Source organism: Miniopterus schreibersii (genome assembly GCF_964146895.1).
Source record: "Miniopterus schreibersii genome assembly, chromosome: X".
NCBI classification, from domain to species: Eukaryota; Metazoa; Chordata; class Mammalia; order Chiroptera; family Miniopteridae; genus Miniopterus; species Miniopterus schreibersii.
In genome coordinates this window covers 57,030,715-57,055,757 of record NC_138104.1, presented here as the reverse complement: position 1 = coordinate 57,055,757, position 25,043 = coordinate 57,030,715, and the positions used below count along the sequence as shown (strand labels likewise).

Here is a 25,043-nt window from a genome sequence, read left to right as displayed (position 1 = left end):
CAACCTTGTAGTTGCCTGGTATTACTCCAGAGTCTTCTGTAGAGACTTTAGGGTGCAGGATAGCTAGTTTAGCCCAGGGTATTACTTCCCTTACTTAGAGGTTTCGCTGTCAGGTACTCACTCTGCAGGAGTTAGTATATGCTCCACAGCCAGCTCCTCAGTCCCTACGCTGTACTCTGATTCTAGTTCCCCATTAACTGGCCTGCTGCAGTTTCAGATTGATTTCAGCCTGTTCCCTTTTCTGTAAGGGTCGTTTCAGCAGTTTGGGCTCAGTGGGTTTGATTAAAAAAACATTCTGGTGAGCCCTTTGTCTGCCCAGCCCCCCCCCCCAGGGGTTTTCAGCATTTCCTCCAGTTCCCGAGCAACAGTCCCTGAGAGTCTTATTCTTGTACCGTCGTCCTGTGAGCTTCGCTCCCTTCCCCCTCAGGACTGTGCCCTGCAGGTGTGTCTGGGGCCTCAGTGAGCCGGACCAGCTCCTTTCCTATTGGGGGCAGTGGTCCTGGCTGCAGGAGAGGTAGGCGGGCTCCGCCCCTCCCTGCTCAGCTCTGGTTAGCTGGTCGCACCAGGCCCACCCCTGAAATGGTCTACTGTGCAGACCCCAATCCAAGCCTCTGCTGGTTTGGCTGCCCAGTGCACGCAGGGAAGGTGGGAGCCAGTTCAGGGATCAGAACCCAAAAATGCACAAAGCAACACAAAGACAGAGAGTCCGCCCTGCAGAGTCCCCCAGCCTGCCCACCAAGGCACCCAGCAGGAGAGGACCCAAAGTCAGCTCCATGCAGCTCCCCACCACTGCTGGTCTCAGCAAAGCTGGGGCAGCTTCACATGCCACCATGGCGCCCCTCAGGGCTGGTCACCGATCCCAGCCTCTGGGCACCGGGAATTTGGGGCGGGAGGACTCCTCTCCTCCCCAAACCACGCAGATTCAGTGCTTTCTGGGGCTCAACGCAATGCCTTGCAGGGAGGCAGAGGGTCCCAGTGTGCGGCCTCTCAGCGCAGTCCTCTGGTCCTTTACCACTCGGATGCCACACACTTTGGAATAGCCCTTCCTATGATTGGCACCCGGAGCATTAAACACCGGTCGCAGCCGCCACTAGAAGCTTTGTTTTGCTAGGAAGGTGCTGTCCTCCATTAGAGGCTTTGCTTCCTAGGAAGACGCTGTCCCCTTCTCGCGGACTCACCGCTTCCCTGGGTCCCTCTGCCCTCTGCACGAGGCATTCCTTCCCCTCTCATCTGCTCCAGGTGTGAGATCCCCGCTTTTGGAGGCCAGTCCGCACTCCCTAGGGGAGGGAGCTTTGCAGCCTCCAAGCCTCCAGGCTCTTAGCCCAGCACAGGCTTCAGGGATGACTCCCCCTTCCTATGCCTGCCCCCCCCTTACCGGCCTCTATGATGTCTCTTCAGTGCTCCTTACTTGCACTCCGTCCACTCAGGTATGTTTCTCTGTTTTTTTCCAAGCTTATGCAGGATTTTAGGAGTAAATCGAGTCCATGGCTGGAAGCAGGGGTGCTCTGCTGCTTCTCACAGTGCTGCCATCTTCCTGCATTCTGTAATATTTAAAAAAAAAAAATTTTTTAAACCTGAGTCAAATGGCAGGTCAATTTTTAATGTTTTGAGGAAACTCCATACTGCTTTCCATAGTGGCTGCATCAGTCTGCATTCCCATGAGCAGTGTACTAGGGTGCCCTTTTCTCCACACCCTCGGCAGCACTTGTAGTTCATTGACTTGTTGATGGTAGCCATTCTGACAGGTGTGAAGTGATACCTCATTGTGGTTTTAATTTGCATCTCTCTGATGATTAGCAACTCTGAGCATTTTTTCATATGTCTCTTAGCCATTTGCATGTCCTCTTTGGAGAAGTGTCTATTTAGATCCATTGCCCATTTTTTAATTGGATTGTTTGTTATCCTTTTGTTAAGTTGTATAAGTTCTTTATATATTTTGGATATTAACCCTTTATCCAATGTGTCAGTGGCAAATATCTTCTCCCATACAGTGGGTTTCCTTTTCGTTTTGTTGATGGTTTCCTTTGCTGTGCAGAAGCTTTTTATTTTGATGCAGTCCCATTTGTTTATTTTCTCCTTAGGTTCTCTTGCCCTAGGAGATGTATCAGCAAACATATTGCTATAAGGGATGTCTGAGATTTTACTGCCTATGTTTTCCTCTAGGATTTTTATGATTTCATGCCTTACACTTAAGTCTTTTATCCATTTGAATTTACTTTTGTGTACGGTGTAAGTTGGTGGTCCAGTTTTATTTTTTTGCATGTATTTGTCCAATTTTTCCAACACCATTTATTGAAAAGACTGTCTTTACTCCATTGTATGTTCTTGCCTCCTTTGTCAAATATTAATTGACCATAATGGCATGGGTCAGTTTCTGGGTTCTCTGATCTGTTCCACTGATCAATATGTCTGTTCTTGTGCCAGTACCTGGCTGTTTTGATTACAGTGGCTTTGTAGTATAACTTGATATCTGGTATTGTGATCCCTCCACCTTTGTTCTTCTTTCTCAAGGTTGCTGTGGCTATTCGGGGTGTTTTTTGGTTCCATATAAATTTTTGAAGTCTTTTTTTCTACATCTGTGAAATATGCTGTTGGTATTTTCATAGGAATTGCATTGAATTTATAGATTGCTTTGGGTAATAAGGGCATTTTAATGATGTTAATTCTTCCAATCCATGAACATGGTATATTTTTCCATTTGTTTATATCTTTCTCTATTTCTTTTTTCAGTGTCTGGTAGTTTTCTGAGTAAAGATCTTTTACATTTTGGTTTCGTTTATTTTTAAGTATCTTATTTTTTAGTTGCAATGGTAAATGGGGTTGTTTTTTTAGTTTTTGTTTCTGAGAGTTCATTATTGGTGTATAAAAATGCCATCGATTTCTGGGTGTTAATTTTGTATCCTGCTACCTTGCTGAATTCATTCATTAAATCTAGTAGTTTTTTGGTGGAGTCTTTAGGATTCTCTATGTACAATATCATGTCATCTGCAAATAATGACAATTTTCCTTCCTCCTTTCCAATTTGGATGCTTTTTATGTTTTCTTCTTGTCTAATTGCTGTGACTAGGACTTACGGCACTATGTCGAATAAGAGTGGTGAAAGTGGACACCTCGTTCTTGTTCTTGTTCTTGTTCTTGTTCTTGTTCTTGTTCTTGTTCTTGTTCTTGTTCTTGTTCTTGTTCTTGTTCTTGTTCTTGTTCTTGTTCTTGTTCTTAGGGGAAATGGTTTTAGTGTTTGCCCATTGAGTATGATGTTGGCTGTAGGTTTGTCTTATATGGCTTTTATTATTTTGAGGTATGATCCCTCTTTTCCCACTTTGCTGAGAGTTTATATAAAAAAATGGGTGTTGGATTTTATCGAATGCTTTTTCTGCATCTATTGATATGATCATGTGATTTTTATATTTCAATTTGTTTATGTGATGTATCAACATTTATTGATTTGCAAATGATGCACCAGCCTTGCATACCTGAAATAAATCCCACTTGGTCATGGTTTATGGTCTTTTAATATATTGCTGCATCCAATTTGCTAATATTTTGTTGAGGATTTTAGCATCTATGTTCATCAGGGATATGGGCCTGTAATTCTCTTTCTTTGTAGTGTCTTTACCTGGTTTTTGGAATTAGGCTAATGCTGGCCTTGTAAACAGAGTTTGTAAGTGTTCTTTCCTCTTGGATTTTTCAAAATAGTTTTAGGAGGGTAGGTGTTAATTCTTTGAATGTTTGATAAAACTCCCCTGTGAAGCCATATGGGCCAGGGCTTTTTTGTGCTTGGAGCCCTTTGATTACTGCTCAACTTCATCAGCAGTTATCGGCCTATTTAGACTTTCTGACTCTTCCTGATTGAGTTTGGAAAGGTTATATTTTTCTAGGAATTCAGCCATTTCATCCAGGTTGTCCAGCTTTGTGACATATAGTTGTTCATAGTGTTTTCTTACAATGCTTTGTATTTCTGTTGAGTCAGTTGTGATTTCACCTCTTTCATCTCTGACTTTGTTTATGTGGGTCCTCTCTGTTTCTTGATGAGTCTGGCTAAAGGTTCATCAATCTTGTTTATCTTTTCAAAGGCCCAGCTCTTGGTTTCATTGATCTTTTGAATTGTTGTTTTTTGGTCTCTATGTCATTTATTTCTGCTCTAATCTTTATTATTTCTTTTCTTTAACTTACTCTGGGATCTTCTTGTTATTTCCTTTTTAAGTTTTTAAGTTGTAGGGTTAAAGAATCTATTAGAAGTTTTTCTTGTTTTTTGAGATAGGCTTGTAGTGATATTAACTTCCCTCTCAGGACTGCTTTCATTGTGTCCCACAGATTTGGAGTTGTTTTGTGTTCATTTTTTTTTGTTTCCAGGAAGTTTTTTACTTCTTTCTTAATCTCTTTGGTAACCCATTCATTGTTTAAAAACATGCTTTTCAGTCTCCATGTGTTTAAATGTCTTTTAGTGTTTTTATTGTAGTTGATTTCTAGTTTCATGCCATCCTGTTCCGAGAAGATACTTGATATGATTTCAGTCTTCTTGAACTTGTAGAGACTTCTTTTGTGTCCTAACATGTGGTCTATCTTTGAGAATGTCCCATGTGCACTTGAGAAGAATGTATATTCTGCAGCTTTGGGGTAGAATGTTCTGTAAATGTCATTTAAATCCATCTGATCTAGTGTGTCATTTAGGGTCACTGTTTCCTTGTTGATTTTTTGTCTGGAAGACCTATCCAGTGAAGCCAGTGGGGTGTTAAAGTCCCTGAGTATGACACTATTGCTGTTGATCTCTCCCTTAAAGCCTTCTAGAAGTTTTTGTAAATTTAGGTGCTTCTATATTGGGTGCATATATGTTTATCAGGGTTATATCCTCTTGGATAGATCCCTTTAGTATTATGTAATGACCTTTCTTGTCTGTCATTATGGTCTTCATTTTGAAGTCTATTTTGTCTGATATGAGTATTGCTACCCCAGCTTTTTTTTTCATTTCTATTTGCATGGAAAAAAATTTGTTTAATCCCTTCACTCTCTTCCTTTATGAGTCTTTTGTTCTGAGGTGGGTCTCTTGTAGACAGCATATAGTTGGGTCATGTTTTCTTATCCATTCAGCAACCTTATGTCTTTTTATTGGGGCACTTAATCCATTTACACTTAATGTAAATGGATTTACATTTAATACATTTATTATTGAAAGATACTTATCCACTGACATTTTGTTTCTTTAAAGCTGTTTCTCATTCTCTTTATTTCTACTTCTAATTATAGCAGTCCCTTTAACATTTCCTGTAGTGCTGGTTTTGTAGTGATAAAGTGTTTTAAGCTTTTTTTTTTTTGTCTCAGAAGCTCTTTATTTCACTATCCAGCTTGATTGATAATCTTGCTGGATAGAATAGTTTTGGTTTCAGATCCTTCTTTTGCATTACCTTGAATACTTCATGCCATTCCCTTCTGGCCTGTAGAGTTTCCAGTGAGAATTTTGGATATTAACTCCTTATCAGATGTATCATTGGCGAATATGTTGTCCCATTCAGTGGGTTGTCTTTTCATTTTCTTGATGGTTTTCTTTGCTGTGCAAAATCTTTTTAATTTGATGTAGTCCCATTTGTTTATTTTTTCTTTTATTTCCCTTGCCCAAAGTGATGTATCAGACAAAAATATTGCAATGAGAAATGTTTCACATTTTACTGCCTATGTTTTCTTCTAGGATTTTTAAACATTTAAGTCTTTAATCCATTTTAAGTTTATTCTTCTATGTGGTGTAAGAAAGTGGTCTAGTTTTAATTTTTTGCTTGCTTCTGTCCAATTTTCCCAGCACCATATATTGAATAAACTGTCTTCACCCCTGTGTATGTTCTTGCCTCCTTTGTCAAATATTAATTGATCATAATAGCATGGGCTTATTTCTGGGCTCTTATCTGTTCCATTGATCTATATCTCTGTTTTTATGTCAGTACCAGGCTGTTTGATTACTATATCCTTAGTATAGTAATAGTATAGTAGTATAATTTGATATCAGGTAAGGTGATTCCTCCAATTTCATTCTTCTTTGTCAAGATTGCTGTGGCTATTTGGGGTTTTTTGTAGTTCCATATTTGAAATATTCTAATTCTGTGAAATACGCAATTGGTATCTCTATAGGAATTGCATTGAATCTGTAGATTGCTTTGGATACTATAGACATTTTAACGATGTTAGTTCTTCCTATCCATGAATGAAGTATATGCTTCCACTTATTTGTATCTTCCTTAATTTCATTCTTCATTATCTTATAATTTTCTGAGTACAGGTCTTTTACTTCCTAGGTTAAATTTATTCCTAGGTACCTTGGTTATTTTAATGCAATTGTAAAGAGAATTGTTTTCTTAGTTTCCCTTTCTAATAGTTCATTATTGATGTATAGAAATGCAACTGATTTCTGGATATTTATTTTGTTTCCTGCTACTTTACTGAATTCATGTATCAGTTCTAGTAGTTTGTTGGTGGAATCTTTAGGGTTCTCTATATACAGTATCATGTCATCCGCAAATAATGGCAGTTTTACTTCTTCTTTTCCAATATGGATGCCTTTTATTTCTTCTTATTGTCTTATTGCTGTGGCTAGGACTTCCAGTACTATGTTCAGTAAGAATAGTGAAAGCAGACATTCTTGTTTTGTTCCCTATCTTAAGGGAAATGCTTGTAGTTTTTGTATGTTGAGTATGATGTTAGCTGTGGGTTTGTCATATATGGCCTTTATTATGTTAGGATATGTTCCTCTATTCCCACTTTGCTGAGCCTTTTTACCATAGATTGGTGCTGGATTTTATCAAATGCTTTTTCTGCATCTATTGATATGATCATGTGATTTTTAACCTTCATTTTGTTTATGTGGTGTATCATGTTTATTGTTTTGTAGATATTGTATCAACCTTGCATCCTTGGAATTCATCCCACTTGATCATGGTGTGTAATCTTTTAAAATATATACATATATTTTTTATTGATTTCAGAGAGAAGAAGGGAGAGGGAGAGAGGTAGAAACATCAATGATGAGAAAGTCATTGATCGACTGCCTCCTGCATGCCCCCTGCTGGGGATAGAGCCCGCAACCTGGGCATGTACCCTGCCCCAGAATCGAACCTCAATTTCCTGGACCATAGGTCGATGTTCAACCACTGTGCCACACAGGCTGGGTTGATCTTTTTAATGTATTTCTGGGGCCAGTTTGCTAATATTTAGTTCAGGATTTTAGCATGTATGTTCATCAGGGATATTCGTCTATAATTTTCTTTCTCTGTAGTGTCTTTATCTTGTTTTGGAATTAGAATAATGCTGGCCTTATCAAATAAATTTGGGAGTCTTCTCTCCTCTTGAATTTTTTGGAGTAGTTTGAGAAGAATCAGTGTTACTTCTTGTTTGAATGTTTGGTAAAATTCACCTGTTAAGCCATCCGATCCAGGACTTTTGGTTTTTGGGGGAGTTGTGTTTTTTTTGTTTTGTTTTGTTTTTTGTTACTGCTTCAGTTTTCCTGGTTGTAATCTGTTGATTCAGATATTCTGATTCTTCCTGATTTCATTTTGGAAGATTGTATGTTTCTAGGAATTTATTTCATCTAGATTGTCCAATTTGTTGGCATGTAGTTGTTCATTGTATTTTCTTACAATCCTTTGTATTTTGTGGAGTTGATTGTTACTTCTCTTTCATTTCCTTATTTATTTATTTATTTGAGTCCTCTTTTTTCTTGATGAGTCAGGTTAAAGGTTTGTCAATCTATCTTTTCAAAGAACCAGCTCTTGGTTTCATTGATCTTTCATATTGTGTGGGGGTTTTTTAGACTCTATTTCATTCATTTCTGTTCTGATCTTTATTATTTCCTTCCTTCTATTCACTTTAGGCTTTGTTTGTTGTTCTTTTTAAGTTACTTTAAATGTAAAGTTAGACTGTTTATTTGAGCTTTTTCTTGTTTCTTGAGACAAGCCTTCAATGCTATGAATTTCCCTCTTAGGACTGCTTTCCCTGTGTCCCACATATTTTGGTTGGTTGTGTTCTCATTTTCATTTGTTTCGAGATATCTTTTGATTTCTTCCTTGATCGCATTTACCCATTCATTGTTTAGTAACAAGTTAGTTAGCCTCCACATCTTTGTGGGTTTTCCACTTTTTCCTTGTGATTGATTTCTAGTTTCATACCATTATGGTCAGAGAAGGTGCTTGATATGATTTCTGTCTTTTAAAATTTATTGAGACTATTTTTTTTGTCCTAACATGGTCTGTCCTAGAAAATGTTCCATATGCACTTGAAAAGAATGTATATTCTGCTGCTTTGGGGAGAAATGCTCTGAAGATATCAATTAAATCCATCTGATCTCCTGTATCATTTAAGGCCCCCATCTCTTTGTTGATTTTGTGTCTAGATTTATCTATTGATGTCAAAGGGGTGTTAAAGTTCCCTACTGTAACTGCCTTACTGTTGACCTCTCCCTTTATGACCATCAAGATTTGCTTTACATATTAAGGTGCTCCTATCTTAGGTGCATAAATGTTTACAAAGGCTATATCCTCTCATTGGACTGCCCTTTATCATTCTGTTGTGCCTTTCTTTTTCTCTTACTATAGCCTTTGCTTAATGTCAATTTTGTCAGATATAAGTATTGCTATTCCAGCTTATTTTTCATTTCCATTTGCATGAAATATCTTTTTCTATCCTTTTATTTTTAGTCTGTGTGTATCTTTCATTCTGAGGTGGGTCTCTTGTAGACAACATATACATGGGCCTTGTTTTCTTATCCATTCAGCTACCTTATGTCTTTTGATTGGAACATTTAAGCCATTTACATTTAAAGTGATTATTGATAGGTACATATTTATTGCCATTTTACTTTTTAACTATGTTCCTCTGTTTTGTTTTCCTCTTCCCCTCTTCCTCCTCCCCCTCCTCCTGCTACTCCTTCTTTTTCAGGCAAGCCCTTTAACATTTCTTGTAACACTAGTTTGGTCTTGTTTCCTCATCAGTTCAGCTCCCCTATGTCTTTTGATTTGAACCTTTAAGCCAGTTACATTTAAAGTGATTATTGATAGGTAGGTGTTTATTGCCATTTTATTCTTTTAACTGTTTCTCTGTTTTCATTTTCTTCTTTTTCTGCTTCTTCTTAAAGAAGACCCTTTACCATTTTTTAAGAAAAATCCTGGTTTGGTGGTAACTAATTCCTTTAGCTTTTTATTTTCTGGGAGGCTCTTTATTTCTCCTTCAATTTCAAATGATAGCCTTACTGAGTAAAATAGTGTTGGTTGTAGGTCCTTCCTTTTCATCACTTTGAATATTTCATGCCAATCCCTTCTGGCCTGAAATGTTTCTGTTGAGAAATCAGCTCACAGCCTTATGGCAGCTTCCTTGTAGGTAACTAACTGCTTTTAAGACTCTGTCTTTAACCGTTGCCATTTTAATGAAGATGTGTCTTGGTGTGAGCGTCTGCTGGTTCATCTTGTTTTGGATTCTGTGCTTCCTGAACTTGTGTGTCTTTTTCCTTCACCAGGTTTGAGAAGTTTTTAGTCATTATTTCTTCAAACAGGTTCTCAATACCTTAATCATTCTCTTCTCTTGGTACCCATAAGATGCGGATGTTGTTACTTTCCATGTTGTCCCAAAGTTTGCTTAGACTATCATCATTTTTAAATTTTTTTAAAAAACATATCTTTATTGATTTCAGAGAGAGGAAAGGAGATGAAGAAAGAGAGATTTAGAAACATCAATGATGAGAGTCATTGATTGGCTTCAGCCCGCAACCCGGGCATGTGCCCTGACTGGGAATCGAACCCTGATCGCCTGGATCCTAGGTCGACTCTCAACCGCTGAGCCATGCCCGGCAGGGCTAAATTTTTTTTTTCTTTTTGTGTGTTTTCTGCTACCTTGTCTTCCAAATCATTGATTCAGTTCTCTGCTTCATCTAACCTATTGTTGATTCCTTCTAGTGTAGTCTTCATTTTATATATTCTTTCTTTATGACTGGTACTTTTTTATGGTTTCTATGTACTTTTGTTGTTGTTGTTTTGTTAATCTTCACCCAATGATATGTTTTCCATTGGTTTTTTTTTTTTTTTAGAGAGAGAGAGTAGAAGAGAGAGAAGGAGAGGGAGAGAGAGAGAGAAAGAGAGAGAGAAACATCAATGTAAGAGAGACACATTGATTGGTTGCCTCCTGCACGTGGCCTGACAGCCTGGGGATTGAACCTGCAAGGCAGGTATGTGCCCTTGACCAGGAATCAAACCCACAACCTTTCAATGCATGAGCCAATGCCCTCACCACTGAGCCACACTGGCCAGGGCTATGTATTTTTAAAATGCTGTTGTAGTTCTCACTAAGTTCCTTGAGCATCCTTATAAACATTCTTTTGAACTCTAGATCTGGTAAATTGCTTGCATCCATTTCATTTTGCTCTTTTTTTCTGGAGATTTCTCCTGTTCCTTCATTTGAAGCATGTTTCTTTGTCTCCCCATTTTGGCTGCCTCTTTGTGTCTGTTTCTATGTGTCAGGCAGATCTGCTTTGATGCCCATACTTGGTAGGGTGGCCTTATGTAGTTGGTGTTTTGTGGGACCCTGTGGTGCAGTCTCTTTACTCATCAGCTCTGGGCACTTCAGGAATGTCCCCTAGGTGGGTTATGTGGAACCTCCTGTTTTAATTGAGCCTAGATTGCTATTTGCCCATTCATGTGTGGGATCAAACCTCAGGCTGCCTGATTGTGAGGATCAACCCTGGCCACAGTGTATAAGCTGCTGTGCAGGTCATTACCACACGAAGTGGAATTCACCTCAGCAGTGTGTGGTGCCTGCTGAGATCTCCCTTTGAATATGCTGCTTGTGAAGCTAATTAGATCCTCTTCTGATATTGTCTGAAGCTAGCCACTAGATGTGTTGGTTCTGGGCCTCTTGGGAGGGAATCTGGTGCAGGCCAACGTCAGACGCTACCTGTGACTCTCCCTGGGCAACCTGTTTGGAGCTACAAAGTGATCCACGTTTTGTGGTATGCCTCTGCTTGGCCTGGGTATGTGCAGGAAGAATCAAGATGTGCACCAAGGCTGGATTTTACCAGCACTGTGCTTGGGGGCAGGTCAACAAAAGTTCTAAGGAACCCCAAGGTCTGCCTCCGCCTGCTTCCACATGCCAGCTGCTTGTTAAGCTCGGTCATTGAAAGACCCTCTCGAAGTATTCCAGTTGCATCTGATAAGTTTTCAGTGAGTCACCAGATAGAGGCGAGAGGTATTTACTAGCTCTATCCAGATTTACACTTGCTGCCAGTGCTGGGTCTGAAGCAATCAACAAATGTCCCAGGTTATACCAAGTCTAGATGCCACCCACTAGGTACTTGCACACCTTTTTTGTGTGTGGGAAAGTCTCAGGGAGTAGTCAGGCTGAGGCCCACAAAGTTTATCAGACCCAAACAGACCAAGATTTGGCCATATGAAGGGGAAGGCTCTGCACTGGTTGGCTGTGTGAGGGAAAAATTTTCCCCATCCTAGAGCCACACAGCTCAGTTTGTCACAGACACTGCCTGGAACCTGACCTCAGCAGGGTCAGGCCACTGGGAGTCAGGAGAAGAGGATGTGCTGGTCACGCCTGGGGGAATTTAGGAGTTGTAACCCCCAGCCCCAGAACCACATAACTCAGTCTATCCCAGATTTTGCCCAGACCTCAGCAGGGTGGAGCTACCAAGAGTCGAGAGGGTGGGGCCACTGGGAGCCCAGAGAGAGGGGCTAGTGGATCTCCGATGAGGAGGAGGTGCCAGTCAGGTTCATGTGAAAGTTGGGGGAATGGCCTCCACACCAAAGCCACACAACTCAGTTACTGGCACCCTTGAGTCTGCCCAGACCTCTATACCCTGGCTTAGGCAGCTGACTCCTCAACATGGCAGAAGCTCTGGAGGTTGGTTTGACAGGGAGTCCAGAGGGTAGGGCTGATACCACAGGGAGGGAAGTGTTCCAACCAAGAAAGATGGTGTCTGTGGGCGGTAGTGTGACTCAGCACAGGTGTCTCAGTAGTTGTCCCTTCATCTTTCTCTCCAGAGCCACAAACCTCAGTCTCTCCTTGCACAAGTCTAGTCATTCTGCCCTTCCTGCACTGGAGCCCAGGGTGAGTGGTTGTGAATGAAATTTTGTACATTGGCCCCTTAAGAGGGTGCCTGTTGCCCTGGCCTGGTAGCTCAATTGGTTAGAGTATGGTCCCAATACACCAAGGTTGTGGGTTTGATCCCTGGTCAGGGCACAAACAAGAATCAACCAATAAATGCATAAATAAATGGAAAAACGAATAATGTTTTTTCTCTCTCCTCTCCCCCACTTTCCTCTCTCTCTCTCTCTCTCTCTCTCTCTCTCTCTCTCTCTCTCATCATTAAATTAAAAAAAAAATTAAAGAGTGCACCTCTGTCTCTACCAGACTTCCCCTCTCCTTGGCAGACAGATTCCCTGCTCATTTTCACAGCCAGATATTATGTGGGTGCCTCTTCTTGGCTCTGGTGCTCTGTGCTGGGGGGCCTGGCATGAGGTTTAGACCCCATGCTCCTCAGGGGGGACCTTTGCAGCTGAGATATCCTTCCGGAACCTCAGCCATTGCCTGTGGGAGTGGGGCCAGCCCTTTTTGCATCTCTGCATGTCCTACCAATCTCAATGTCTTTTCCTTTTTGTAAATCCTTCGTTATAGAACTTCTCTTCAGCTAGTCTTCAGTTGGTTATTCAGGATGATTGTTCTATGATTCAGTTGTAATTTCTGTTTGGTCCTGGGAAGAAGTGAGTGTAGCTTCCACTCAATCCACCGCCATCTTGAATCTCCAAGGATTCTATGTTTGAGGAGCTGAGATTCTAGTGGAAGGAGACAGGCAAAGGAAGTATATTTGACCTTGAACAACGTGGAGGTTAGGGGCACTGACCTTCCCACATTCAAAAATTCTCATATAACTTTTGACTCCTTTAAACTTAACTACTCTAATAATATACTGTTGACCAGAAGCCTTACTGATAACATAAAGTCAATTTTTTATGTTACATGTATTATACAGAAAATAAGCTAGAGAAAAGAAAATGTTATTAGGAAATAATAAGGAAGAGAAAATACATTTACAGTATTTATTGAAAAAAAATCCCCATATAACGACCCATGCAGTTCCAACTTGTGTTGTTCAAGGGTCAACTGTAAAGACAAATAATTTCAGATAGTAATAAACGTATGTAGAAAATAAAACAGTGTAATGCAATAGAGAGTGGCTGGGTTGTGTATGTAGAGGGAACTGAGGAAGTGACAAAGAAGCTCTTCTGAGGGGTCTTGGTCTCAGATCAAGGGCCCCTGCCTTGAGTTGGTCCTTGATATGTTGTCAACATTACCTCATCCTGCAAGCATTTATATGCTGTCTGCCCAAGGCAAGGGTCTGGGTGTACCTCCCAGGGGTCTCTACATGGGGGTCTGGATGTGAGGGGCTGAAGAGAAAGGGGTGTAAACATGTGGTACCTTCATAGGAAAGTTCTGGCATCAGTTATCCTCTGGCAAAGCTGTTAATGGTGCTAGGTGAAATAATGGTAGTTGCTTGAGAGCTTCCCCAGAGGTCCTGCACTCCCAGGGAGGAGGTGTCTAGCTAGTGCTCTCATGACTCCAGCTCATGCACACGTGGGAACACTGCCTCATCTTAAAGACAGCCTAGACATCATCTCATGCCATCACAACCCTTGTTACGCTTTAGAGCCCTTTTTCACTATATGTTTGGACATCTCCAGAGCCCGGTACAGAATTGACACCTAATAAATGTTTATCAAATGAAAGAACAAATGGGTGATTTTTTTCCTTCTGCTTCCTCAGCTTACTGGCTTATTCCCATTCATGCATCAACACTCAACTCACACATCATCTTATCACCTTTTGTCCTGCCTGGGGAGCTTTTGCTCATCTTTTACTTCTCTGTGAAGCTTTCCTTGACTTCCCCAGGCAGAGTTGGTCCCTCCCACCTCTGAGTGCTCCAGCACATTCTATTCCTCCTATGACATCTGGAATCACTCTAAGGGTATTTTTCTGCTAGGGTTCTGTCACATCCCCCAACCTGTAATTTTCCTAATGACAAGGACTGTGTTTTGGTCATCTACACATCCCCAGCACTAGCCCATAGAGGGCCCTCAACAAATATTTGTGGAATTCTTTTAAAAAATGAATTGTTTGTCAATTTTGCTTAGAGGTATGCTGAAGCTGGCTTGTTGTGGCTCATGAGAGCCAGTAGTTAAATATTTAGAAATTTGTGAGCCAATTGTTAAACACAACCATCGTTAAAAATTAAATTCCAGTATATGAAAAAACAGAAGACAAGCTGAAATTGAGGGACATTCTACCAAATGAATTACCATCTAAATGCTATACCGGATCTTGGATTGAATCCTAGAGCAGAAAAAAGACTTTACTGGGAAAACTGGTGAAATCAAAATAAATTGTGTACTTTAGTTACTAATGTTGTACCAAGGTTAATTTCTGAGTTTTGATAAACATTTTATAATTATGTAAGATGTCAACATAAAAGGAAGGTGGGTGAAAGGTATAGGAACTCTCTGTACTACTTTTGCAACGCTTCTGTAAGTCTAAAATTATCTCAAAATAAAAAAAAATCACTTAAACAAAATATTAAATTATACAAACCTACAATTACATAAATTATATTAAAAACAAAAGTAGCCCAGCTGGGTGTGGCTCAGCAGCTGAGCATCGATGTAGGATCCAGGAGATCGAGGTTCTATTCCTGGTCAGGGCACATGCCTGGGTTGTGGGCTCAATCCCCAGTCGGGGGCGTGCAGGAGACAGCCGATCAATGATTCTCTCACTCTGCCTTCCTCTCCCTGAAATCAATAAAGATATATTTAAAAATAATAATAATAATAATACTTAAAATTCAACTCCCCCAAAATATTTTACTATGAACTATGCTTGTGAGCTGATTCACATCTATTGCAACTGAGAGGTGTGCTAATGTACATCTTGTCCCAATCTGTGCCTGATGATGTCCCTGTCATAGGTAGCTTGAAATAGGCCACAGTGGGAATACTCATGTCATGGAAATCTGAGAATGATACAAATCAGGTCTTGGATTCTTGTTTTGTTCATTTTATTCTAGACTTAAGAAAGTGATGGAGAAAATGTTAATAATGTACATTAGCTTAAAAGTGTGTCATATCTATACCTGTTATTTTGTGAATAGCACAAAAAATTTGAGGAAATACGCTTCCAGTACATGGAAACTATTATTTGATTCAGCAAAGAAGTTGTTTGAATCATTAATGAAATTGTGTAGTTCCAACACTTCTTTGTTGTTTTGCTTTCTTCTTATCATTAATATAAATGAAAATATCACCCACCATTCTATTACAACTGTAGTTTGATTATGGATATTCAGCAAAATCAATGAAAGCATTATATGAAAATCAATTAGCTATATGGAATGTGCAATAACAAGTATTATATATTTCATTATTATTCATAAATTGTGTGCTTTGCATTCTTATATAATAAATAAATGTATACATATGTATATACCTGCATTCATTTTCTTTTGAGGGATGGTTGCTAAACATTTACCAGAACACCACTGGTCCTAAGTATTAATTACTACTTCATCAAATGCATTGACAGAAAAAAAAAACATTGCCAAGCACTTTCTTGTGCCAGGCTGTGCTGTCTCTTTATGTTCATCATCTCAGTTATTCTTCATCTCAACTGTGATGTATACATACTATGGACACCATTTATGAGGAAGAGATGAGGATATAGTGACTGGACTAAAGTGAACTAATTGGAGCCAGGATTAAATTCTACATCTGTCTGAGTCCAAAGCTAGCTATACTAGTTTCCTATGGCTGCTTTAACAAATTCCACAAATTTCGTGGCTTAAAGCAACACAATTTTATTCTCTTACAGTTCTGGAGGTCAGAGTCTGAAATGGATCTCACTGGACTAAAATCAAGGTGTTGGCACTGCTGTGTTCCTTCTGGAGGTTCTAGGGGAGAATCTGATTCCTTGCCTTTTCCAGCTTCTAGACACCACCTGCATTCCTGAGGTTTTGTCCCCTTCCTCCATCTTCAGAACCAGCAATGGCCAATCAACTCTTTCTCAGATCCCGTTTGTCTGACCCTGCTCCTGTAATCACATTTCCTTCTCTAACTGCCTCTCCTGCCTCCCTCTTTCACTTTATAAGGACCCCTGTGATGACATTGAGCCCACCCACAAAGTGCAGGAGACTCTCCCCATTTCCAGGTCAGATGATTCACAACCTTAGTTCCATCTGCAAACCCTATTTCCGAACTTTGCCATTTAATCTAACATATTCACAGGTTCCAAGGATTTAGGACATGGACATCCTTGGAGGGACCATAATTCTACCTACCACACTTGTGCTTTTTTTATGACCCTTAACCACCTTGCCTCTTATTTTAGTGGTTGCATAATCCACTGCAGAGCCCCTATTATTGTCTCTGACACCTGCATTCCACACATCCTATGCTCTCTTGGGGTATGATGTCTTATTTCTTTTGGTCATTCTCCTGGCATGTCAGAATGCTGAGGGAGAATGTTTTCTATTCCCTGAGACTGTGTTTTTAAAATAGCTTCCAGGGTTTTTGTGGATTGCTGACTTTCTCAAAGTTCCTGTTCAGTTTTTTCCTTCCCCAGTGCTTGCATGAGGCCAGTACGCCCTTTTCCTATATGGTAGGTCTCACTGTACTGTGGTTTATGCATTCCCACCTTCTGGACCTATTTCTAGTCACCAGCCAGGATCATGCATTATTTATTTGCTCTTCTCACAGATTTTTACACTGCTATATTTTAGAAAAGTCCTTTTCCATTGCCTGAAGATGAGGCATCTGTCTGTCTGGGCTTAATATTCTTTCCTGTCTGGCTTTTCATAATAAGACTCTCTAAGTAATAGTTCCTCATCTTCCCTTATTTCCTGCACACTAAGATCTCTGATTCTGGTCACTATGATGAGAAACCTCCTCCACTGAGACCAACCAATGGCCAGAAGTTGCCTCTCCCCCAAGGTAGCCTTCATAACAGCCAGACCCACCTCTTCCTTGCCTTCAGTTCCAACTACAACCTTCTTGTTTCCCCCTTCCATCCTTGCCAAAAGCTCCTTGCCTTTCTCTTCTGCCTACTAGATTCTCACCCACACATTGGGGCCCAGTCAGACTCCTAACCACCTTGAGGAAAATTTTTCGGATCCTACCAGCCCAAGGGACTCATACCCTCCTCTGAGCGCCTCCAAAACTTATTTCCAGTTACACTAATTTTGACACTTTATCATCCACCATTATGAAGAAGTTGCAAACTGGTGGCTGGTGGGCCAAATAATGGCTGCAGATCTGTTTTGTTTGGTCTGCATGTGGTTTTTTTCTTTTTAAAATTATTTGCTAACATGTAACAATTCATAATCTTCCCATTCCATCTGGATTTTTGGCTCCTTTGAAAAACAGAAAAGTCTAGTAATTCTGACTAGCTGGATCAGGGTGGCAGCTTCCCCTTTAGATGAAGCATGTGGCCTCCAGCTCTCCACAGTCCCCACCAAGTCCCTATTGTATTACTTCATCCTCCTTCACTCATTTATAGTACTTGCCTGGCTCCTAAAGGCATTCTGAAATTCTGATATATTCTATGCTTACCTAAATGTCCATCTATATTACAGTCTCTTGAAGGAAAAAAACTTTATTCTGATTTTTTTTGTTGTTGTTTCTCCCATGTTGTACATAGTAGATGCTCAATAAATATTGAAATTAAACAATTTCCTGCTAAGAAATTTTTACACATTAAAGAATTTACAACTCTTTAATGTGTAAAAATTTTACTTTTACTACAAGGTAAAGCTTTATAAATGAAACATTTGTTGAGAAAGCACCATGTATCCGACGCAGTGTTAGATGCCTCAGAACAACGGAGAAGGAAACTGAGGCTCAGAAAGCCTACACAGCAGGATTAGGGCTGTAGATCTGGTAGTTTCTTGGGTAAGTAAGGGCTAATGCCTTTCTTCAATGAAGAAGCTTTGCTAAGTGTCAGTGCTGGAAACAGTGAAGAGCTGTCCTTGGCACTCTCTGGTAATGTTTGTCCACAAACTCTGAGAGTTTACTTTGTTTGGATAGAAATTGAGCATTTATTAAATGCCCTTTCTGTGCTGGGCATTTATTAAATAACGCCACAGTTATTTTTGCACTATCAGGGATTCTGAGCATCCTGGGCAGCCCACTGAAAAGATGAGGACAATATAGTTGGATTGAGCCTAATTGTTGATGGAATTTAGAGCCCATTTGATGAGTCATGTTCAGTTGAGAGAAGCCTCTACTGATTCCCTGGCCCATATGTGCACAGAGATTGTGCTACTCCCTCATGCTGCCACTGGTGGTACTGATGTGTGGGGTGGAATGGGAAAGCTTAGAGAAATTATGTGTTTAATAGTGCAGCAGCAAGCAGAAAAGAATGTGAGAATACCAAAGACTCCCACTGGGGCAGAAATCTGGTGTCATGTGTTTCTGAACATCTGTAGGAAAATTGTCTGGACCCTTGGATGCAGAGAGGTAAGTTTGCCAGACTTTGGTTCTGATTAAATTTGAGGGCAAAGAGGTTATAGAAGAAACAGACATGGTGCACTTAGTAGCTTGACTGTGGAACTTTTGTCTGCCTTCTTTGCCACTCTGTTTCCTCCAGCCATGGCTAGGAGAGGAGGGAGGTGGGAAGGCTTTAGCCCCAGGGCCATTAGGTTCCTCCAGGCCTTATGTGCTCATGGGCCCTGCTTAGGTCCATCAAAATTCTCAGGATCTGCTGGGTGGCCTGAACCTCTGGGAAGGAGGAAGGGCCTGGGCCAGTCCTAAAAGAGGCATGATAGAGCAGGGTCGGAACAGGGGAGGGAAGCAGGGCAGAAACTCAGCTAAGGGCACTTATGGGGGTTTTAGTCCTTCATACTCTATAGAAAGCAAGGAATCCATAGCTTTGGAATCACCTAGAACTGGGTTCAAGCCCCTTCCCTATTCCTACAAGTGTGGCATTAAGCAAGTCACTTAATCTCTCCAAGCCCAAGTTTACTTCCCTCTGTGTAAGGAGTCATAAGGTGATGTTTGTATGTGGCCTGGCCCATATTTCAAGAGATGGGAGCTGTGAGCTCTGTAATGACGCAACTGAGCAATACACTATCATATTGGTTATTATTTATTATGGGCTTACTATGGGGCCAGACATTATGCTAAGCCATTTAAATGTATTATAACCAGTACATACTCCATGCAGAGCAGTTCCAGAGCTGACGCTTCTAACCAGACCTGCTAAACATTAGCCTCACTTCACACTTGAGGAAACTTGAGATTTTGGAGGCACTGGCATCAGGGACAGAGCTTGGGACTTTAGACTTCTAGCTCTGCTATTTAACATGCTGTATGACCTTGGCAAAGTTACCCAGCCTCTCTGAGCTTGTTTCCTGATTTGGAAAATTGCCAAATCCAAAGCCTCTGGCAGCCTATACAGTGAGAAGCAGTATCCTGTGGGAGAAGGTGAAGGGGAGGAAGCTCAGAATCTTCCAGAGGCAGAGAATGAGAAGACATGGGTGTATCCATGGATCTATGAAATGGAGGCATGTTTGGAAAGGAAACTTGATAAAGTGGGTGTGCCCAGCTCACACTACCCATTTAGAGAAAGTCCAGATGAGCCAGATAGGCAGGCATACACTCACACCTTGAGCTGCTGTTGCCATCTAGGGGAAAAGCAGTGACCAGGAACCCAGGCTGCCGCTGGACTGTGGCTGAGTACTACAGCACATTCCTGTCTCCTGCTGGTTTCCGGAGTGGAAAGGGGCGGCCAAGTCTTGCTCCAAGAGTGGGGAGGGGAGTGAGGAAAAGCAGCTGAGTGCTGCCTCTGGTTTGGAAGTTAAAAATAAATCCATCTGTAAGTGTTTGGGGCTGTGAGAGCCTGAGGCCAGCCCCTGCAATTCAGGCCATGTGGCACATATTTCCATTCACACCAGGTTCCCTCCCCCCCAATCTCAGGAGACTGTCTGATTGGGCCTGTTTGCTCCAGCCCTGACCCTAGCTAGGCAGGAAACTCTCAGGCCTTAACTCTGCTTCCAGACCCTGCCCCAACCCTACTCTCCTCCCAGCCCAACTCCAGCAATATAATGTCTGAGGAAATGCTTCGAAAAGTTTCATGGGCTACTCAAGTATTGGTTGAATGAATGAATAAATGTTCAACTAAGGGCATTTAACTGGCAGTACATTCCCCTTCTAGGAAGAGGCCCTGTGGTAGTTATGGAAGTTGCTGCATTCTTGACTTCTAACCTCCATCTCAGAATCATCTTTACCCATTCTAGCTAAGGCTGACTGAGGTGCCAAGGCAGTGCCCAAGCCTTGTGTACCTTTCTATCCCCAGCACCAAGGGCAGTGCTCAGTAGGTGTTGGTTATATGAAGAGTTGAGTTTATTTATTAGTGTAACAAATACTTATTGCACACTCTCATGTACTGTGCACTCTGCTACATGCTGGGAACACAGTAGAGAAAAAATAGAGTCCTAGCTCACTGAATTTGCGGTCAAGGTGTTTCTCAATGAGAGTACTATTGACACTTGGAGTTAGACAATTCTGTGCAGTGTGAGACACTCTTGTGCATTGCAGGATATTTAACATCATGGCTACTGACCCTAAGTGTCACTAGTACCCTGGAATCATTGTGACAACCAGAAATGCCTTTACACATCTCCAAATACTTCTTGGGGCTGGTAGGATCCACTGAGGAACTTGACAGTGAGTGAGAGAAGGAAGGCCAATCCCAAGGTGTGAATGTGTTGAGTCTTTTAAGTCCACATATAAATTGGTGGTTTAGAACTGGGAAATCATATTTTCCCTAGAAATATGTAAAATGATGGTCCTCTGGTTGGTGAGTTAAGCTTCAGATGCCCATCATGTGGCTGAGGTGCACGATTCTCCCTAGCTGGGTCAAGGCTGAGGCACAGGCACCACGATGGCAGTTTTGAATGTACTGATGAGATGGTTACTTAGAAATGTCAAGAAAGCAGCCACAATCTGGTCCTAGGGGCAGATGACAGGTCAGATTTTAAGATACGGATTTATGATAAATCGATATTGAAGTGGGAGTTAGAGTTGAGGCCCAGGACCCATTAAGATCCTTAAGGAAGAAGGTATTGGGGGAAGTTGGAGAATGAATCCATGATAAAAGCTAGAGAAGTGGGCCCTGTAGTGTCTCTTCTCTACCCCTGCATTTCCAGCCCACTGTTAGCACCTTAGTTCAGGGCCTCAGCTTGTGCCAAGATCATTGCTGCAGCTTCCTAACTCACTTCCATTCTTCTGGTCTCTCTGCCTTCCAAAATTTTCTTCTCCAAACGCAACTTTCATCATGTCCCTTCTCAACATTCACCAGGTCCAACCTCTTCAGCTGTGCATTCTAACCCTCTGAGTACAACTTCCCATCAACCTGGCACTCCATTGGTGAGCTGGCACCAGATTCTCCTTTCAAGGCTCATTGTTGCTCATCTCCTAGACTTTACCATCTGGCTACACAGAGCCCCCTCACACACACTGCCCTTCTCTCCTACATGCGACCTCCTCCCCTGGGATGCCCTTTGACCCTCTCTTCATTTGGAAAAAAAACACTCAGTGTTCAAGGCCCGGCTCAAGTCTCTTCTCTTTTGTAAAGCTTTACCTGATGCCTCAGAAGCATCAGATGTTTTTCCACATCTGTACCCCCTCGTCAGCTCTTCATATACACCATGGGGCTGTCTATCTCTCCCACTAGACTAGGAGTTCTAGTAACCATGTATCCTGTAACTAGGATACAGTAACCATCTATCATTTTGCTTTGTAATCCCGTCCTGTGTCAATGACTGGGGAAGAAGCCTTGGAAGTGGGCTGGTACAACAGGGCAAAGAAGAAGTGGAATGGTTTCCCCCAAGTCTGACCATGGGTCCACTTCAGATACTTTTAACTGCTTTCTCCCCATAAGCACTGTCTTCAGATGAGGGCCTGTGAAAAAGCTGAGGAAGAAAAGGAAAAAGATGGAGAGGCAAGGCAAGGGACAGGCAAAGGGAACAATATGGAGATGAGAGGAGGGGCTGAAAGGATGAAAGAGGAGGAGGAAGCAAAGGTCTGCATCAACAGCTTACATACATAAGGGATTCAAATAACCTGGAATGGAATAAGAAAAGATTTGGGATTCTGAAAAATGAAAGCAGCTGTTTAGGTAGGTCAGCTGAATGTACAGTTAATTAATAGGCATTAGCGCCTTTCAGTGCCAAACTGTGCATGGAACGATATCCTGCTGGGATCAAATGCCAGGGCACCCATTTTGTAAAGAACAGAAAACAGCATTGTCATGAGAGAGCTGGAGAATTCTTCAGAGAGCTCTTCTTAAGGGCATCAGGGACCATTGGAGCCCCACAGTTGCCCCATACCACTAGCTTGCCTCTTGCCAACAAAAAGTGGGCATGAGAAGAAAACCAACATGCCATAAGTGGCTAGTATCCCAGAGGCCATGCAGACACCTTTTATACACACGAGATCATTTGATTCTTAATGCAACTCTATGAAGTGGTTATGGTCCCTATTTTACAGATTACAAAATTGAGGTGCTGGGAGGGTTAAGAATCTGACCCAAGATCACACAGCTTGAAAGTCTTTTATCCAGGATTACAATGCAGGCCATCCCCTTCCCAGTTGGCAGCAATTTGCTCCTCGTTCTTGCTGACTTTGGCTGTGGGGATGATCTCTTCAGATTGATTTCTTTGAACATAAACAAAATACCATCAGTTTTTTCCTGGCTCTAAAGTGAGCCCTCGGAATCATGTGTCATTCTCCAGTTTCCAGCTGGGTGTGTTTGCTGGTGGTTCATGAATATGAAGCAACAAGTCTTATCCTGAGAATCAACAGTGTACACCCCAAAATACCCAGGTGCTTTGGTGCCCAGAAGATACTTCAGGCTGAAGGCTTTTTGTCTATGGAGCCAAGTTTTCTATTTTCTCTTTCCTCCCAGTGATTTTTCTATGGTTGATGGTTTTCTGCTTTCCCAGGCAAGTTTAAAAGTCCTTACCAAATCATGGTACCTTTGTGATGTTGCCCACACTGTGTTCTGACTGCACCTTGCGACCCTTCCTTATCTGTTCAGTGGTTGATGGATGCAATCTGCTGCCAGCCTATGAATGGTTGTGAACAGAGGACAGGAGATATGGACAGGGCAGGTGTGGACAGTGTTTCCCAGAATCTGATGTGACATGGTTAGGCCAGCTCATGGAAGAGCCAGTGGAGGTAGAATGGCTGGAGCCAAATAAGGGGCAAAATGACCCTCAGCATGACCCACTTAGGGTTGTGGTTTGGGGGTGGAGTAGATTAGCTAGGAAAACCAATGACAATAGTTTTCTGAAGTTTTTCTGGAATCAGGTATAGTCTGGGAACCTTTTGGGCTTGGCCTAGAGTTATGTGTCCCACACAAGTTGTAGGGTATTAGGATTATCATGCTGCTTGCAGGGCCTTCTGAAATCTTGTTGAATAACAAAATTTTCAGTGATATATACTGGCAAGCAGGGTAACAAGTCTCTGGTTTGGGCTTTTTCTCTAGTTATTTTAGTGAACAGGATTCTTCTGCACTGCCTTCAAAGTTTATTTGGAATCTACCATTCTCACCATCTCCATTACTACCACCCTAGCCCAAGCCATTATCCTCTCTTGCCTGTCACCAGTCTCCTAAAGTGATGCTGTTAAAACATAGTCTTAGTATGTCAGTTTTTCACTCAACATCCTCCAGTTGCTCCCATCTTACTCATATTAAAAGCCAAAGTCTTGAGTCATGGTCTCCGGCACCAGCTATACCACTGCCAGTCACTATGGTCCATTACAATACTGCTGACTCAAAGCATGAGCAGTTCCAGAGGTACTTGGAGAAACCAGGTGTGCTTGACACACTGGCCAAGGTTTTTGAAAGCATCACTTAGGAGCTGCTACCCCAGAAAATCCAGAAATAAAGCTCCTTTGCCTAGAATTGGCAGAAATTAAAGAGAAATATGAAGCTATTGTAGAAGAAAATAAAAAACCAAAAACAGAGTTTGCTCAGTATGAACCACCTCAGGAAGAGAAGCGTGCTGAATAGGATTCTTCTCAGTTGAAAAGACACTGAAAATAGTTTTGTATGACTTGAATACTTTGTATAGTATATAATCTTTTCTAAACAGATGCTGTAGAACTCTTTTAGTATATTCAGTTCACCTATCACACTTTAACTGTTAAAAACACATATTCTTAGAATCACCAATAAAAACTCAAATATAACTTTCTTTGGGTCTTAAAAGTAGGAGAATCCAAAGTGAATCCTAAAAAAATTTGAACACAACCATGTAACTCATTACCTTAAAAGACAGCCTGTTTACTAGTCTGACTAGGAATGATGGTATTGGTTGAAGGTTAGCATGGAGCTGTTCCTTGGTTTAGTTCAGGGTATGAGCATGGGTACAGTCATTCTTTAAAATGAAGATTACACTGTTTATATTCTCTGTAGGGAGGTGGAGAGATCTGTGTGACATGAGATGCTTTTTCATGGGTTCCCATGAATCTGCTTATTTATATAACATGGAACAAATAACTCTTCTTTGCTACCACTTTGCCTTAGATAACCATGTGTGTGCCATTTTGAACACTGACACCACGTTTTCCTTCTATACATTCATGCCCTATTTGATAATGTTACCTTGCTTGCTCTGTGCTTCAGTGGGTCCCACTTGTGCATTGGCCTTTCTTTGTTGATTTTCAATTTGCTATAATAGCAGTTACTCTGTTGTAACTTATATCATTTTAAACAGGATCACACTGTTCCCCTGCCTTTCTTAGTTGCTCAGTTGAGCACAGAACAGAGACAATATAAAATTCTGGGTTCATGCACAAGCTGGGGTGAGGAGAGTGAGCCATATATTATGGGAAATTATAGTTTGCAGGTATAATCATACAGTGTTTTTTCTCTCAAAGTATTTTTCTAGCCTTGAATTCATTTTATCTTCATTATCCCTGTGAAGTAAATAGGACAAGTATTAGGGAAGGTTGAGTGTTGAATTT

General features: G+C 41.3%; 1 protein-coding gene and 1 pseudogene across 3 annotated transcripts in view; both read left to right on the top strand.

Moving 5' to 3' along the window:
• The window catches only part of NHSL2 (NHS like 2), a gene marked incomplete at its 5' end in the record, with an annotated part of 299,412 nt that overhangs the window by 105,831 nt on the left and 168,538 nt on the right, over window positions 1-25,043 (top strand). The gene's annotated exons all lie outside the window — the stretch shown is intronic.
• LOC308551349 (c-Myc-binding protein pseudogene) lies at window positions 23,825-24,087 on the top strand (annotated as a pseudogene). Its single transcript has one exon. The product of its transcript is annotated as a c-Myc-binding protein pseudogene (transcript).